This window comes from Sapajus apella, unplaced genomic scaffold (genome assembly GCF_009761245.1).
Source record: "Sapajus apella isolate SASKATOON/1434 unplaced genomic scaffold, GSC_monkey_1.0 scaffold11, whole genome shotgun sequence".
In the NCBI taxonomy this organism is placed as follows: Eukaryota; Metazoa; Chordata; class Mammalia; order Primates; family Cebidae; genus Sapajus; species Sapajus apella.
Window position 1 is genome coordinate 30560544 of NW_022436951.1, and position 15234 is coordinate 30575777.

General features: G+C 39.5%; 1 protein-coding gene across 7 annotated transcripts in view; it reads left to right on the forward strand.

Annotated features, from left to right (window-relative positions):
- Nucleotides 1–15234, forward strand: part of CTNND2 (catenin delta 2) — a 944995-nt gene that overhangs the window by 155514 nt on the left and 774247 nt on the right. The window lies entirely within an intron of this gene.

The following is a 15234-nucleotide window of genomic DNA, read 5'->3' on the forward strand; positions in this document are numbered from 1 at the left end:
TGTGTATCTTCATCACATCATTCATATATAAGACTATTATTTTATGGAAACCATGGAGAAAATATCCTTGTCCAAAATATCAGCCTACACTTCAGCAATAATTATGAAATGCTGGCTTTTTAAATATGTATATATGCTATTCAGTAAAATCTTTGAACATCTTTAAAAATCTTTAAGCAGTCAAATGTAAAATGTATTGTGAAATCATGATTATACTCATGCTAAGTCATTCATACATTATTTTCCTTGATTTTTTCCTGGCTTTGAACACTTCTTGGAAATGGTTCCTGAGGAGTCTGTGATAAGTCATAAGCTCTGAGGGACTGTATAGAATAAAATTGTGGGATGGAGCAGAATCTCTGACCTGGCATATTTTCTGACTCATTCTGTGTGCTGGTGTCCAAAAAAAAAAAAAAAAAAAAAAAAAAGACTATAATGAAATCACTGAAACCTCAGCATTAGGTAGTGAACCTCAAAAAACACCTGAAGATTGTCACTACGCTCAATATTAGTTATCTGTTGCTGCATAACATGTTGTCCTGGACTTTCAGACCTTAACACAACTAATATTTATCTCACGTATTCTGTGAATCAAGAATCTAGGAGCCATTTAGCTCGGTATTTCTGAGTCAAAGTTTCTTCTAAGGTTTCAGTCAAAATGTCAGCCAGCCAGGTCTTTAACATCCGAAGGCATACCTGGGGCTGGAAGATGTTCTGTCTAAATGTCTTGCTCATGTCGCCCATTACTTGTTGATATCAGTCTTTGCCAGTTGTTGGTAGGAGGCTTTAGTTTTTCCTTACCTGGACCTCATTCTCCATAGGGCTGCTTGAGCATCCTGTCTGCCTAGAAGCTGACTTTCCCAGAATGAATGATCAAAGAGAGATCAATAGGAAAGTCTCAGTGTCTGTTATAACTTATCTCAGAATCACATACCATCACTTCTAGCATATTATTTGTGAAAAGGGTCACTAAGTCTAGCCCACTCTCAAGGGGAGGTGAGGTAAGCTCTACCTCCTGAAGATAGGAGTGTGACAGAATCTGTGGATGTAATTAAAAATCGTCATATTCTCCCAAACCAAACCCAACAGAGATAGTAATAAATAATAAGCAGATAAGATGTAAATGCAGGTGAGAGGGAAAATATTTTCATTAGGAGGTATTTTAAAAAGGAATCAATATCTAAGAGTCTTAGTTGGAGAAAACGGGAATTTGGCAGTAAAGAAATGCTATAAATTTGTCTTGACAGTGTAATGATTTGTACAAGTTGTAAATTAAAAGAAAACAAAACAAATTGGCAAAAGTAAGGCTGGGAATTGATAATCACCTTTCCATAATAGCTAATTATTTGTCTATTCAAAAGTAGCTATTGATCACTTACCAGGATACTTGAAACCCTAAAGTGTAATGTTGAATGATTATATACAAAAAAAAGAGAGTTTCTTTGCCATGTAACCTTTATAATTACAGTGATACTTTTTAAACATATATAATTTAAATTTAACTCTCTAAGCATAGCTTTTAAAGTCATGTGTTGTAATAGGCAGATTATATCACTTAAAATTTCAAAATTTGTTATCTGTGTGTAAAAAATGCCAATGTATCTTGGCAGCTATAAAATTATTATGGTTCTATTCAGTCTCTGTTTTCTATTTGTTCTTTTAAGGTCATTAGAGATATTTATTGGAAAAACTGCTATGTCAATGGTAGTGACTAAAGTTGTTTCAGAGTAGTTGAAACTCTGTTTTATAATTAATTTTAAAACACTGAATGTTACTGTCTCTGTTGCGATAGGTTAAACATATGGGCTGAGTGCAGCTATCTGCAGCATGAGACTTTTGTCCTTGACTGCCCATTGATAGCAATTCTGGAAAAACTAGATACGTCATTGAGCTCTGGTATCTTGAGAAACTGTGAAGTGGCAGATACATATTTGCAATCAATATGAAGGGTAAATTGCCATAATTTGAGTGGACACTTTCAAGTACTATGAAGCAAGAACATGTTGTGAACCACTGTGTAGCTGGCATTTGGGGACCTTCTGTTTAATAGATTGTGACAGTCAAAGTTGGCAATTCACAGTGATAAAATGGTTGTGACTGGCTTAAGCATGATTGTGTGTGTGTGTGTGTGTGTGTGTGTGTGTGTACCAGATTTTATGGTGTAAATCTATGATCAAATGGGGAATATAAGCTGGAAACCTGCATATTTATTCTAGGGAGAAAATTTAGGACGACAGATTTTGTTTCACTTATAAGCTTAGATGCTTTTGTTCAGTGTCTTGCCCAGATGCAGTGAATGAGATGGATCTGCAGTCTACAGGAGCTGTGTCAGAGGAGCTCCCTCACCTGAGACATTTGGCAGTGACAGAGTATTCTGGACAGTCACAGTGTGTGATGAACACTGTATTAGTGGCTGTGCTAAGTGTGCTTCTTTGAAGTTTCAGCCAAAAGAATAGTCAGTTCACCGCTGAGCTTCTTTTTTATGAAATACATTAGAACTTCCCTTTTTATTCTGGGAAAGCCAAATTTTAAGGTACTGTGCCTATTTCAATTTCTGCTCAATCTACTGTTAGTTTGATGGCTCTGTAATTTTAGAATCAGAGGCTTTATTTTTCTGGCATAAGGGTAAGTGTCTCTGTAGCTTGGTGAACCCATCAATCAGCTGTTGAAATATATTTGTGTTTTTTCGGGGAACTAAGATGATTGTTGATTCAAAAAGTGGGTCACTATCTAATTTGTAGTAAAGATGAGCCCTAGAACTTAACCTTATCGTGATTATTAATTTTATCTAGACATATTTCCATTATAAATGTAGTCATAAGTGTGGTTGGTGGAAATATATATGGTTTGACTACTTAAATATTACGTATCAACCAAACTCATTAATTTGAATATTTCTATTTTTATAGATTTATATTTAGTAGATTTAATTTAATATATTGAATATTTATATTTGTAAACCTGGGAAGAGTTATAGGACATTTATGTGCCAGTGTTTTAAGTGTAAAATTTCTTGACATTTTAAAATGGGGCTGATAATAAATTATAAATGTTCTTCATTTTGACTTATTCAATAAGTATTTAGGATGCCAGCTCTTTACCGGGCATTATTCTACACACTGAGGTTATAAATATGAATACGACCCAATTTCTATGCTCAAAGAATTCATGAACTAATTAGGAGATATAAAATTTAAAATATATGGTATTTCCATAGACCTAAGATATTGAGTATATCAGTGATTTAATAACACTTTTAGTTGCAAGTGACAGAAAATTTATCCTGAACAGATTAAAGGTAAAGGGGACTGCGGTCACATGAAGGAGCATCCTGATTTCAAAAATATGAAAAGTTTTTTTTAAGCTCAGAACAGATAAGATCATCACAGTTTATAATGATCATGTAATACTTGAGGAAAGTTCAAGCTTTGAAGGTAACAGTAAAGAGGAAGTGAAGTGATTCATGGTTCCTGGAGTTACCCAGAAGGCTTTACGGAGAAAGAAATGCTTCCATGGGACTATGAAAGCGAAAAGAGAAAGGGAGTTTGGTAGCCAACAAAGGTCTTGGCGATGGTAAAGGGAAGATGATAAACTGGATTGTGGTGAACCGAATTGTGCATATGCAGAAAGAGAACCCTGCATGTTCACAATACAGTTTAATAAGATGTATTGGGAGCTGCAAGAGGCTTGCCATGTGTTGTGTAAGGTGTGGGAGGAGAGGCAACAGTCCTAAGAATGGAGGCCGGGCGCAGTAACTCACACCTGTAATTCCAGCACTTTGAAAGGCTGAAGCGGGTAGATCACAAGGTGAGGAGTTCGAGACCAGCCTGGCCAATATGGTGAAACCCTGTCTCTACTGAAAAGACAAAAATTAGCCAGGCATGGTGGCTCATACCTATAGTCCCAGCTACTTAGGAGACTGAGGCAGAAGAATCACTTGAACCCGGGAAGCAGAGGTTGCATTAAGCCAAAATTGCGCCACCACGATCCAGCCTGGGCGACAAGGTCTTTAAAAAAAAAAAGATGCATGGGCCAGGACAAGAACAGCCTCATACATCATACAAAGCAGATTGAACTCTACCCTCTGTGTCAGTGGCTTCCAAACTGTTTTGTATCCATTAATTTAATGGGTATCACTAGGATTTTAAATAAAAGGGAAAAAATTGAAAACATAGTGCATCACATGTTATAAACCTTCCTTTTTCATGAAATCTTGTTTTAGTTAAAATACATGATTATGTGTCACTGGACCATGAGATAAAACACATTTTATGTTAAAGAAAGTTTGGAAATCTCTATTTCGGTGCAGAGATCCACTCAAATAAATTTAGGGAAAAAGCACCCTGTGATCAGATGGTTGGTAAGGAAGATTGACACTCTTAACAAATAATGCATGGAGTTGATTGAAGGAGGTGATATTGCAGTCATGAGAGACAGGTTAGGAAGGTTTTGTGTGTGCAAGAGACTAGGAGTCATGCTGAATTTGGTGTTTCTGAGGTTCTGATGGAGCTATCTGTAAGACGTTGTAGGTTATTACAAATGTATAGGTATGGACATCAGCTCTGAGGTCTCAGCTAGAGGTAAACAACTGAGTCAGTACTTGCACATCCAGTCTTGGATGTGCATGGCTTTGCCAAAGACAGGTCTGGACAGTGTTCAGTGAGAAGAAATAGAAGGTGTAGACCCATTGGAAACTCATATATGTACAACAGTGGCTTTCGGCCTCATTGTGCTAGCCTTCCCCCAGGATTCCACAAGCAGTTGTGGAGACCTCATTTGTTAATATAATAATATAGTACCCCATGAAGGGCCCATCTAAAAAAGATTCCTGAGACTGCCTCGATTGAACCAACACGTGAGGATGACAACATGGCCCACAATGACCGTGCCACACTTCCATTATTAGGACATGACACAGAATTCCGAGAAAATGCAGATCCATAAATACAATACTTATCTGGTTTAAAAAACAGTGATAATATAGTATGTTATATATTATTTCCTGAAATTAGCAGGTTCAAGTTCAAGATCATTGACAAATTCAAGGTCATCATCCAATTTCTTAAAATCCTCAGCTGGGCATGGTGCCTCATGCCTGTATTCCTGTAATCTCAGTACTTTGGCCAAGGTGGGCAGATCGCTTGAGCTCAGGAGTTCGAGACCCAATTGGGCAACATGGTGAAACCCCATCTCTACTAAAAGCGCAAAAATTAGCTGGGAATGGTAGCACATGCCTGTAGTCCAAGGTACCTGGGAGGATCACCTGAGCCTGGGAGGTGGGCATTGCAGTGAGCTGAGATCATATCACTGCACTCCAGCCTGGGCAACAAAGCAAGGCCCTGTCTCAAGAAAAAAAGAAAAAATCCCACAAAACCCTCTTCAAGGATCTACCAACAGCATGGCTGCTGTCCCCGCTTTCCTTCTCTGGCAGCATTTCAAGTTTCACCCATGCCCTCTGCATCTCAGCCCAGTTGCTCCTTTCCTGCTCCTCACGTCTCCCCATATACATTTATTCTGGTCCTTTTCACTCTGCTCTAACCCTCTGCCATTACACTGTCAGTCACTCCATCGCCTACCCTTTTTTAGTCTTTCCCCTCAGTCCTCAGGTCTGAGGGCACCCTGATTGCTGTTGAGAGATCTGTCAGCTCGGCCCTGAGAACCTGACCTGTTGCTTGGTTGATGCACGTTTTCCTTGCCTCACCTGTGGTGTTGGCTGTGGCTCTCAAGTCACAAGCTTGCCTGGGGCAGAGCTCGGGAGCAGCAGCCATTGATTCACCCTTAACTACTGGCCTGTTTTTAAAAGCACTACCTTTTCAATAATATTCTTAAGATAGGTAAGTTGTTAGTGTAATGCTTATTAAGATTAGATGAAAGTGGCTGAGATCATACTTGCGAAAGAGGACTGAGACATTTAGAACATAGCCAAAGGAAGACCCGCTCCCATCCTCACTGACCACATTTTGCTAGAGCCTGGCTGCTTAGGCATCTCCCCTGTGTGAGCACCACCATTCCATCTTGCTTTGTAGAAGTCACCACAGAATCTTCCTTTTTACCTTCATGCATAATTTATGTCACTAAGAATAATAAGTCAGGTGGACATGAAGTCTGTGGTGATATTCAGGATGGTCCCATCCTCCTCAATGAATAGTTCTTACAAGGAGACAGAATGGGTTCCCTGACCCACCAAGCTAGGTTGAACCTCCCACTGTTCCTACCATTCTGAACACACAGGTAGAATGATCATCCCCTTGTGTTTGACACATGAGCTCAACCCTGAGATCCCACCAGCTCTCCATCCTTCTGCCATCACATCTTCCTCTACAGCAGCAAATGACCTGTGTGGCTGACTCCATGAATAATACCTGATGCCACACCCCCAACTTCTCAGGTGGAGCTGAACATTTCTCTGCCTCCTGCCTTTGTCTGCCTATGCCCTTGCGATTGCATGTTCTGACTATGGCTCAGTGGTGCTTCCCATCCTTGCATGATGTCCTCTATATGTTTCGCCAGATTCTATTTGCAAGCATTGGTTGCAAGTATCAGGTTCCGGAAGCCTACTTGATCGATGTTTCTACCTTAATAGCCACTTACCCAAGGTGTACATCATTCTTGGATAGCTGACTGAGTGGAAAGTCTTAAGCTAGTCAGAGGAATTCTGAAAAGCAGCTATCTTGAGTTGAAATAAAGGAGTATCATTTCAAATATCACATAGAGAAATGCTCCTAATGCAAAGCCCATTTTATTTATGTTACATGCTCTTGTAAGCAATTATTATCAATTTTAGTTTAATCATTCATATATTAGCTCAACAAATATTTTAACTAGATTCTGTATATTACATGCTGAGCTAGCTGTGGGAAATTGAATATAGACCAAGACAGACTGAGTTTCTGCCTTAATTGTATGTAGTTTTGACAATTATTATTATATTGTTTATATTATGATGAGCAATAACTTCAGATTTCTCTTTATAAAGTAAGAAGTGAGGATGAATATATTTTTACATGTGCAGAGTACGTCTGAGCAAGAATGATGTGATGCCTGTTTCTCTTGGTAGCGACATACTAGTTACAAGTAGAGAACTGCAGTTTTGGTGATGAGAGTGATTACACAAATGAGGTGCTCAATACGGTTGTTCATGTTGCTAATTTGTACTAATTCACACATTCTGTGTACCCTAATATGCATAAAAAGGTGTTTGTGCTCATTCTTCAATTATACATAGTAGGAGTCTTTAAAACGTCACTTAGGAGAAGATTTTAAAAATAAAATATGTCAAAATATGTAAATTTCAAAAACATTCAATGGCTCATATTTACATGTATATTTAAATAACAATACTTGAGATGTTCTAATGCCCTATTTCATTATTCACTTGGGTGTAAGGTGATGGCAAATTATAAAAGTAATGCCTAATGATAGAAGTAAAGTCAAAAGTAAAAGTAATTCTATTTTGCTAACATTTGTGTTTTAGAACATAGGGTCAGGAACAGGGAGGCAGGTATTCTCTGGAAGAAAGGGAAGTCATTTCTTTGATTTACATGAGAGAAGGAAAGAAGGCTAAGTGTAGCCATATTCAGGGTTTGCTTGTTTGTTTGGTGTGAGGGGGTAGGATTTCAAGGTAGTTAACATCGGAGTCCCTGGCATTAAGTCAGTGGCTGAAGGGAAAAGAAGAGAGTGAGAGAAGAGTTATAAATGTTTCTAGCTACTCTAAATAAAAGATGAAAAGGGACCTTCCTGAAGCGAAGGAACAGGAGGAGAAACAAGATTTGACAAGTAGAAGTCATCAATCTTTACATTCCCTGACTGACATCAGAGTGTGGTTGGCTGGAGAGCTCAGCTGCCCAGATGTCAGCAGCATGGAGGAGTCATAGGTAGATTTCAGGTTGAAAAGTTTGCAGGCAAGATTGGCTTTCCTTGTCCCAAGTCTGTTCCACTCACAGTCTTGACATCTTGGCCGATGATGGTCACTCAGGCCAAGCCCTTGGACTCACCTGGACTCCTCTCTCCATGGCTCACATACACATAGAATCTTTCAGGAGTCCCACCAGTTCTCCCTTCAAATTACCCTGGTAATCTGACTGCTTCTCAAGACCTCTCTTGCCTGAATTCAGCTGCTGATGGAAGATTACATCAGAGAGTTGCCTATTGGGTATAGACTGGGGCAATCAGTAGAACCTTCTACAGTGATGGAGATCTTCTACTTTTCACCGTTCAATACTGTACCCACTGGCCATCTCTAGCTATTGAGCACTTGAAATATGAACAGTTGAATTGACTTAATTGACTTTTTAGGTTTTTTTTTTTTTTTTTTTTTTTTTGAGACGGAGTCTCGCTCTGTTGCCCAGGCTGAAGTGCAGTAGTGTGATCTCGGCTCACTGCAAACTCCACCTTCTGGGTTCAAGTGATTCTCTTGCCTCAGCCTCCTGAGTAGCTAGGACTATAGCGCGTGCTAACATGCCCAGCTAATTTTTGTATTTTTAGTAGTGACGGGGTTTTACCGTATGGGTCAGGCTGGTCTTGAACTCCTGACCTCATGATCGCCTGCCTCAGCCTCCAAAAGTGCTGGGATTACAAGTGTGAGCCACAGCACCTGGCCTTAATGTTATTTTAATTAAAATGTAGATAGTCATATATGGCTAGGGGCTGCTATAGTTCAAGTCTAACTAATGAAATACCTAGCTTCCCACAGCATACTTGGAGTTTGGAAATGCTGGAATTTGAAGCATGTGACTTCAGAGCATGAGGGCCCTAGGACCCCAAGAGTGACAGAATGAGAGGAGAATTGGCAGGATAACAGGTCATGGCCCACAGAGAGGGGAGGGAAACTAAGAAGGAGAAAAACTCATATCATAGCCAAAGAAACTTACTGCTAAATTGGAGAGGAGGAGACCACCAAGTAAGAAAGACACAAGAATGCTGAGTGTGTCACTTAATTGGTTGGTTGTCTGGCACAGACATCGTCAGTTATTCGGTGAAGATGGCCATGTTTTGTTGTGTAAGTCATCAGTTGCTGTGGAGAAGTGACTAAAGAAAGAACAAGTTCAGATATTAAGAATTTGTGTGTGTGTGTGTTTGTGTGTATGATGGATGTCAGTAAAACATGACATTTACTATTGTCCCTGCATTGATGGCAAAAGAGCTTGGCCTTCCAAAATGCAGATAAGATTCTAGCATGTTGCCAACAGTAATGTAAATTTATTGAGACTCCTATTTGGGAAAGAAAAGTTTAGACTATTCATTTGGATATCTTAACATCTTACTACCTATGGTTATAAAAGTTCAAATTGAAAAGAAGCCTCAACGTGCAGGGCCTACCTGGTTTTGCTATTATTGTCATGCCAGCCAATTTTTCTGAATTTCTTCTTGCATCATTTATGGAAGTGGTAGTATTATTAAGGTACCGTTTTGTTCTGTAGGTTTATTTCATTCAATGGGGTACCTCCTTCTGTAAGTTTTGCTTTATCCCGATGTGTGGATTTGAAGCAAGAGTGGGACATATGCTTCCTCCTGAGACCTGTGATTCATTTTAGATGAAGGTGTTACCAAGAGATGTTTTGCCCTGCTCCTGTCAGTTCCCAAGACTCCACACCCAGCCCCCAGGGAAATGAAGGGAAAGAAAGGTGAGAACAATTGAACCCTTCTTGTATTGGTCTGCTTATGCTGCCATAACACAATACTACAGACTAAATGGCTTAAATAGCAGAAATTTATCTTTTCATATTTTTGGAGACCAAACGTCTAAGGTCAAGGAGCCACGAGGCCGCCTCTCTTCTTGGCTTGTGACTGTACTTTCTCATTGTGTCTTCTTACAACCTCTGTCTATGTGTATGCAAAGGGGGAGAGAGACCTCTGATGTTTCTTGCTCTTCTTCTTTTTTTTGTTTTTGAGACGGAGTCTTACTCTGTTGCCCAGGCTGGAGTGTAGTGGTGCAATCTCGGCTCACTGAAACCTCCGCCTCCCAAGTTCAAGTGATTCTCCTGCCTCAGTATCCTGGTAGCTAGGATTACAGGCACTTGCCACCAGGCAGGGCTAATTAATTAATTAATTAATTAATTTTTTTTAGTAGAGACAGGGTTTCACTATCTTGGCCAGGCTGGTCTTGAACTCCTGACCTCATGATCCACCACCTCAGCCTCCCAAAGTGCTGGGATTACAGGCATGAGCCACCACACCTGGCCTCTTACTCTTCTTATAAGCACACCAAGTCCTGTTGTATTAGGGCCCCACTGCTCTGTGACCTCATTTAACCTTGACCACCTCCCTAAAGGCTCCGTCTCCAATATAGTCACATAAGGGGTTAAGGCTTCAGCATATGAATTTGGGGAACACAGTTCTGTCTGTAACACTGTTCATGCATGTATGGGCATACAGCAATGTGACTTGCACCCTGAAACTGCTAGTATTATTATTTTATCGTTTTCTGGACATAGGACTTGTTGGTACCAAATTCTGCTAGAAGAACCCACCTGAAATTTAGGGCTGTTCTTCCCTCACTGCTGTCTCTTTTTCTCATGTGGAAGATGGGTCTGTCTAAAATGCAGCTTGGGTATTTGCAGATTATAATTCTACCATGTATAGAAAGACTTCTTACACTGTAACCATTTCAAGGGTGGCAAGAAGTGCTGTGCAGGATGACTAAACCTGTGGGAAATGTGCACTGTATTCATAGTTGAATAAAAACAAAGTCAAAGAGGTGCATTTTTCTATATCAGCTTGGCAAAAGCCTGAGAGGGTAATGGAAATCAGTGTGGTTCACGTTGTGGTGAGGTGACATTCTCATGACCTTTGCAGTGCACGGGTAGGCTAGACCAGCCTGTCGGCTAACAAAAGGCTGAAAAATACATAGATTCCTTGTTTTATCAGTTTTACTGCTCAGAACCCATCTATTGAACATGTCATAGATGTAAAATGGAGTAAAAATCACATATAAAAAACAGGTAGATAACTTTCAACATAAATAGACTATTGAATACTAAGTATTCATTATAATTAAACTGTAGATAAATGTTTGTTGATATAAGAAATTGTTCATGAGATGTTGCTGAGCAAAATATACAAATAAAAAAACCTTGCATTAGTACCTCATTATGTAAAAATCATTGTACAGAATAAGTTATATCAGAAATAATACATCACCAAAATCCCTGTCAAAGTAATTTTACTTATCTGGGATGGCAAAATTGCTGGTGGTTGCTCTTCCTTTGTTCTTGCTTTTTGCTTTTTATTTCTCTGTACTTTCCAGATTTACTGGATTTAGCACAGATTAGATACTGTTTTTTAGTATATTGGCCGTGATTAAGACTAAAGTATTTGGGCATATAACTGCAAAGTTAGAAGCTTAACACTGCTTATACTTACCCTAAGGCCATCCGGGATTGATTGGGGCAGGTTTCTTGCAAGTTTCCTCTCTCTCTTCTGTGTGCCCTGATATGAGAAGACTGTGATTGGAGGGTGACTGTCTTTTCTTCCAGATATAGCGAGGACCACTTTTTAAATTTTGATTTAAAAAACCATTAATCATGGAAATTATTCAAAGTCATTTGTATTCAGGAATGGAGATTGCCGTAGGTAGCAGTAGCTCTGTATGGTGGAATAAGCCTTGAAGATTCCACTTCTCTTTCTGTTATTGCTATAAGGAGAAAGGAGGTAGATAAACAGGCCTAATTATTCACCATACTGTGTGGGTCACACTTGTCAAGTGCCCAGGGAGAAACTTTGATTCAGTGCCTATTAAATCCCATATTTTTTATGACAGGTCACTGTTATACTTTTAAAGAGTTTCATTTTATAAAAATTAGTTTGTAGAGTAGCATTTGGGAGGCAGTACAGGTTATGGGAAATAGGCTGACACATCAAAGGACATTTGAAATAGGAATTAAAAGGCAGAAAGCCTGAGTTCTGGGCCCACTTATGTGACTTAATAACTTTGGACCTTTAAACAATTTCTCTGTCAAAAGTAGGTTGATAATAATACTGACTCAGAGCCTAAATTAACGTGGGCCCAATAAAATTTAAAGAAAACAACAAATAGTAATTTAAAATAGGTAAGACTCCCCTTTTCTTAGCATGAGGTGCTCCTTGTGTATGAGTCCATTCTCATGCTGCTCATAAAGACATACTCAAAACTGAGTAATTTATAGAGAAAAAGAGGTTTAATGGACTCACAGTTCTGTGTGGCTGGGGAAGCCTAGTGATCATAGCAGAAGGTGAAGGAGGAACAAAGGCATGTCTTACATGGTTGCAGGCAAGAGAGCATGTGCAGGGGAACTGCCCTTCCTAAGACCATCAAGTCTCATGAGAGTTATTCACTATCATGAGAACAGCACAGGCAAAATCTGCCCCCATGATTTAATTACCTCCCACCTGGTTCCTCTCACTACAGGTGGGGATTATGGGAGCTACAATTCAAGATGAGATTGGGGGAGCAGTGCATAGCCAAACCATATCATCTTGCGTAGAGTCCCCTGTGAACCCATGGACATTGGTAGAAGTGGTGATACAAGGTCACGGTGGCTCTCTGGGAGATCAGAGGTGACTGCACACAAGAGCTGCATTGTCCTTCCTTCTCACTTTCTGCTCTCTTCTCACATCCCTCAATCCTTTCCTAGATGGAAGTTCATAGATTCCACTCTTTGACCTGGACACATTTGTTGAACTGCTTGTTTACATTCTAAGTGATGAAGAGACTTGATCAAATAAGAAAACCATATAATAAAGCATGTCGAATACATATGCAAGTGTCTTTCTTTCATACTGTTGGTATTCATCACCTTCAGTACTTTAAACTTTTTAGCTATGGTTGCATTTTGCCAAATCATATTTAATCTGACCCTTACTCTTTTCTCAAATTCTACTTCGTTGATATTATTTCCCCAAAACTTCTCAGATATTCTGTTTGTAACAGATTTACTTTTCCAGTGCTACTCCAATCCCCATTGGTGATATTACTATAATTACCTCATAAAATTCAATTCAAAAATTAGATGGAATGTTCAACAAGAAATTTGGATGACTGCTTTTTTTGTCATATATTTTAAGTAAAATTCTATAATGGGGCCTTTTTAGGTTTGCCTATCTCTAAATTATTAACTAGACATAGCTAAAAACATAGGGCAAAGGCACCTGTGGAAATAAACATCTCTTAATGTAAAACCCAGGATGCTTAGATATGGCATAATAGAAAGTATCTTTTAACATTTACACAACCCTGGTTCCTGGAGGGATATGTGATATAATAGCTTTAGGCAAGAAAATAATTTTTATTTACTCTGAGTCATTTATTGAGATGCGGGTTTTGTGATGCCTTGGTAAATGTCACCCTCAGTTAACTATTGCTTTCTCTGTTGATCATTGCTAGATGATATATATAACAAATACTTCAGACTCCTTTTTAGTTCATTTGAGCTACTATAACAAAATACCATAAATTGGGTCCTTGTAAACAGCAGAAATTTATTTCTTGCAATTCTGGAGCTGGGAAGCCCAAGATGAAGTCCTGGCAGATTTAGTGTCTGGTGAGGGCTGACTTTCTGGTTTATAGATGATGCCTTATTGCTGTGCCCTCACATACTGGGAGGATTGAGAAGTTTCTCTCAGGCCTCTTTTATAAGGTCTCACCCTATTTATGGGGGCCCCATCCTCTTGATCTCATCCCCTCTTAAAGGTCCCGCCTCCTGCTACCATCACCTTGGGTATTAGTATCTCAGCATATGAATTTGGGAGACATCAACATTCAGAACACAGCAATCTCATTTATTTGTGCAGGAAAGATAGGAACAATTCTGAGAATCTTGTTTTTAACCTGTACATATGCATCCACTTATGCATTGGGTCTAATGTTGTTTGAATTTCTGCCTTCTTTCATAAATGAACTCAGACAAAATCAACTGTGGCAAATGGCCTTGCCAGTTTTTTCTGCTGTCTGTCACAGACTAGGAACTCAGTAAATATTTGTGGAGTAGATTAGTTATTGACTGTGCTTCATAATACCAACTAAGCTTCTTATGTTAATTCAGGTATCTCTTTAATTATTGGTAAATTATTAATCATGGCTTCTGTATGATTTTCTTACAAAGGGGAATGTCTGATAGATTTTCTTTTGAGTTGGAAATATACTGTTTTAGGAAAAACCCTCTCAAACTTTTTTTCTTCTACTCTCACACAACAGCAATCATTAACACAGAAGAAGACTTCTGTGACCAAATGTGTGGGTTTTTCCCCCTCACACACCAAGCAGCAGACACAGCTGGGTGTCCTCTAATTCAATTCTGGCACTCTCTACTACACTGTCTACTCTCAGATAGTGTCAGAGCCTACAGGTTGAGGGCTCAGTCCCCAAGACTGTCCCATCCCCCCGGACACCAACTGCAAGTCCAGGCCTCAGAACTTCTGACCAACAGGGTTCAAGCCGGGGTCCCCATAGTTCCTGGGTTGGATTCTATTAATTTGCTAGGGCAGCTCAGAGAACTCAGGATGCACTTAGGTTTACAAGTTTATTTCAGAGGATATCACAAAGGATACAGATGAAGATATGTGTAGGGCGAGTTAGGGGGAATGGACACAGAGCTTCCAAGCCCTCCGGATGTGCCACCCTCTCCAGGAGCCTCCACGTGGTCAGCTCTCCAGAAGCTCTACAAACCCAGGCCTCTGGGGTTTTAAGGAGGCTTCCTGACATCAGCATTCTTTTCCCCAGGGCGTGGGGGCTGGACTGTCTGTGGAATGAGGGTCTTATGACCCACAATCAGAAAGGAGGTAGGGAAGATTAGAGTCCTGCCTTGAAGCAGGTAAAAGGAGGTCAGAGGAAGGCCAGATGGATTGTTTTCAGAGGCCTGAGATTCAGATATTGCTTTTCTGAGGCCAGACACACCCAACACCATCACAAGACTATAATAGGGTCTGTAAGAGATACGAGCCAGGAACCAAGGAGGAAACATGTAATAACGACACATGTACCAATAGGCAGGTAATACATTTGCCTAAAATAGTCATAAATTTGTAGCTGGACTCACTTCTTAGACTCATTACTTCTTTATTGCTTTACTCTTATACTCTTTCCTTTAATTTCTCATCATTTCTCCATTTATCTCAAAGACAAAGCACAAGGTGTGAATGTGAAGTGGAATTTGGTTGGGGTTGATAAAAGGATAAAACAATCTATTTCTTGACTGTTACTTTGCTTTACGTGTTATTACTCCCCTTCCATAATTATGTTATGTTCTTTCTCAGCAGCTC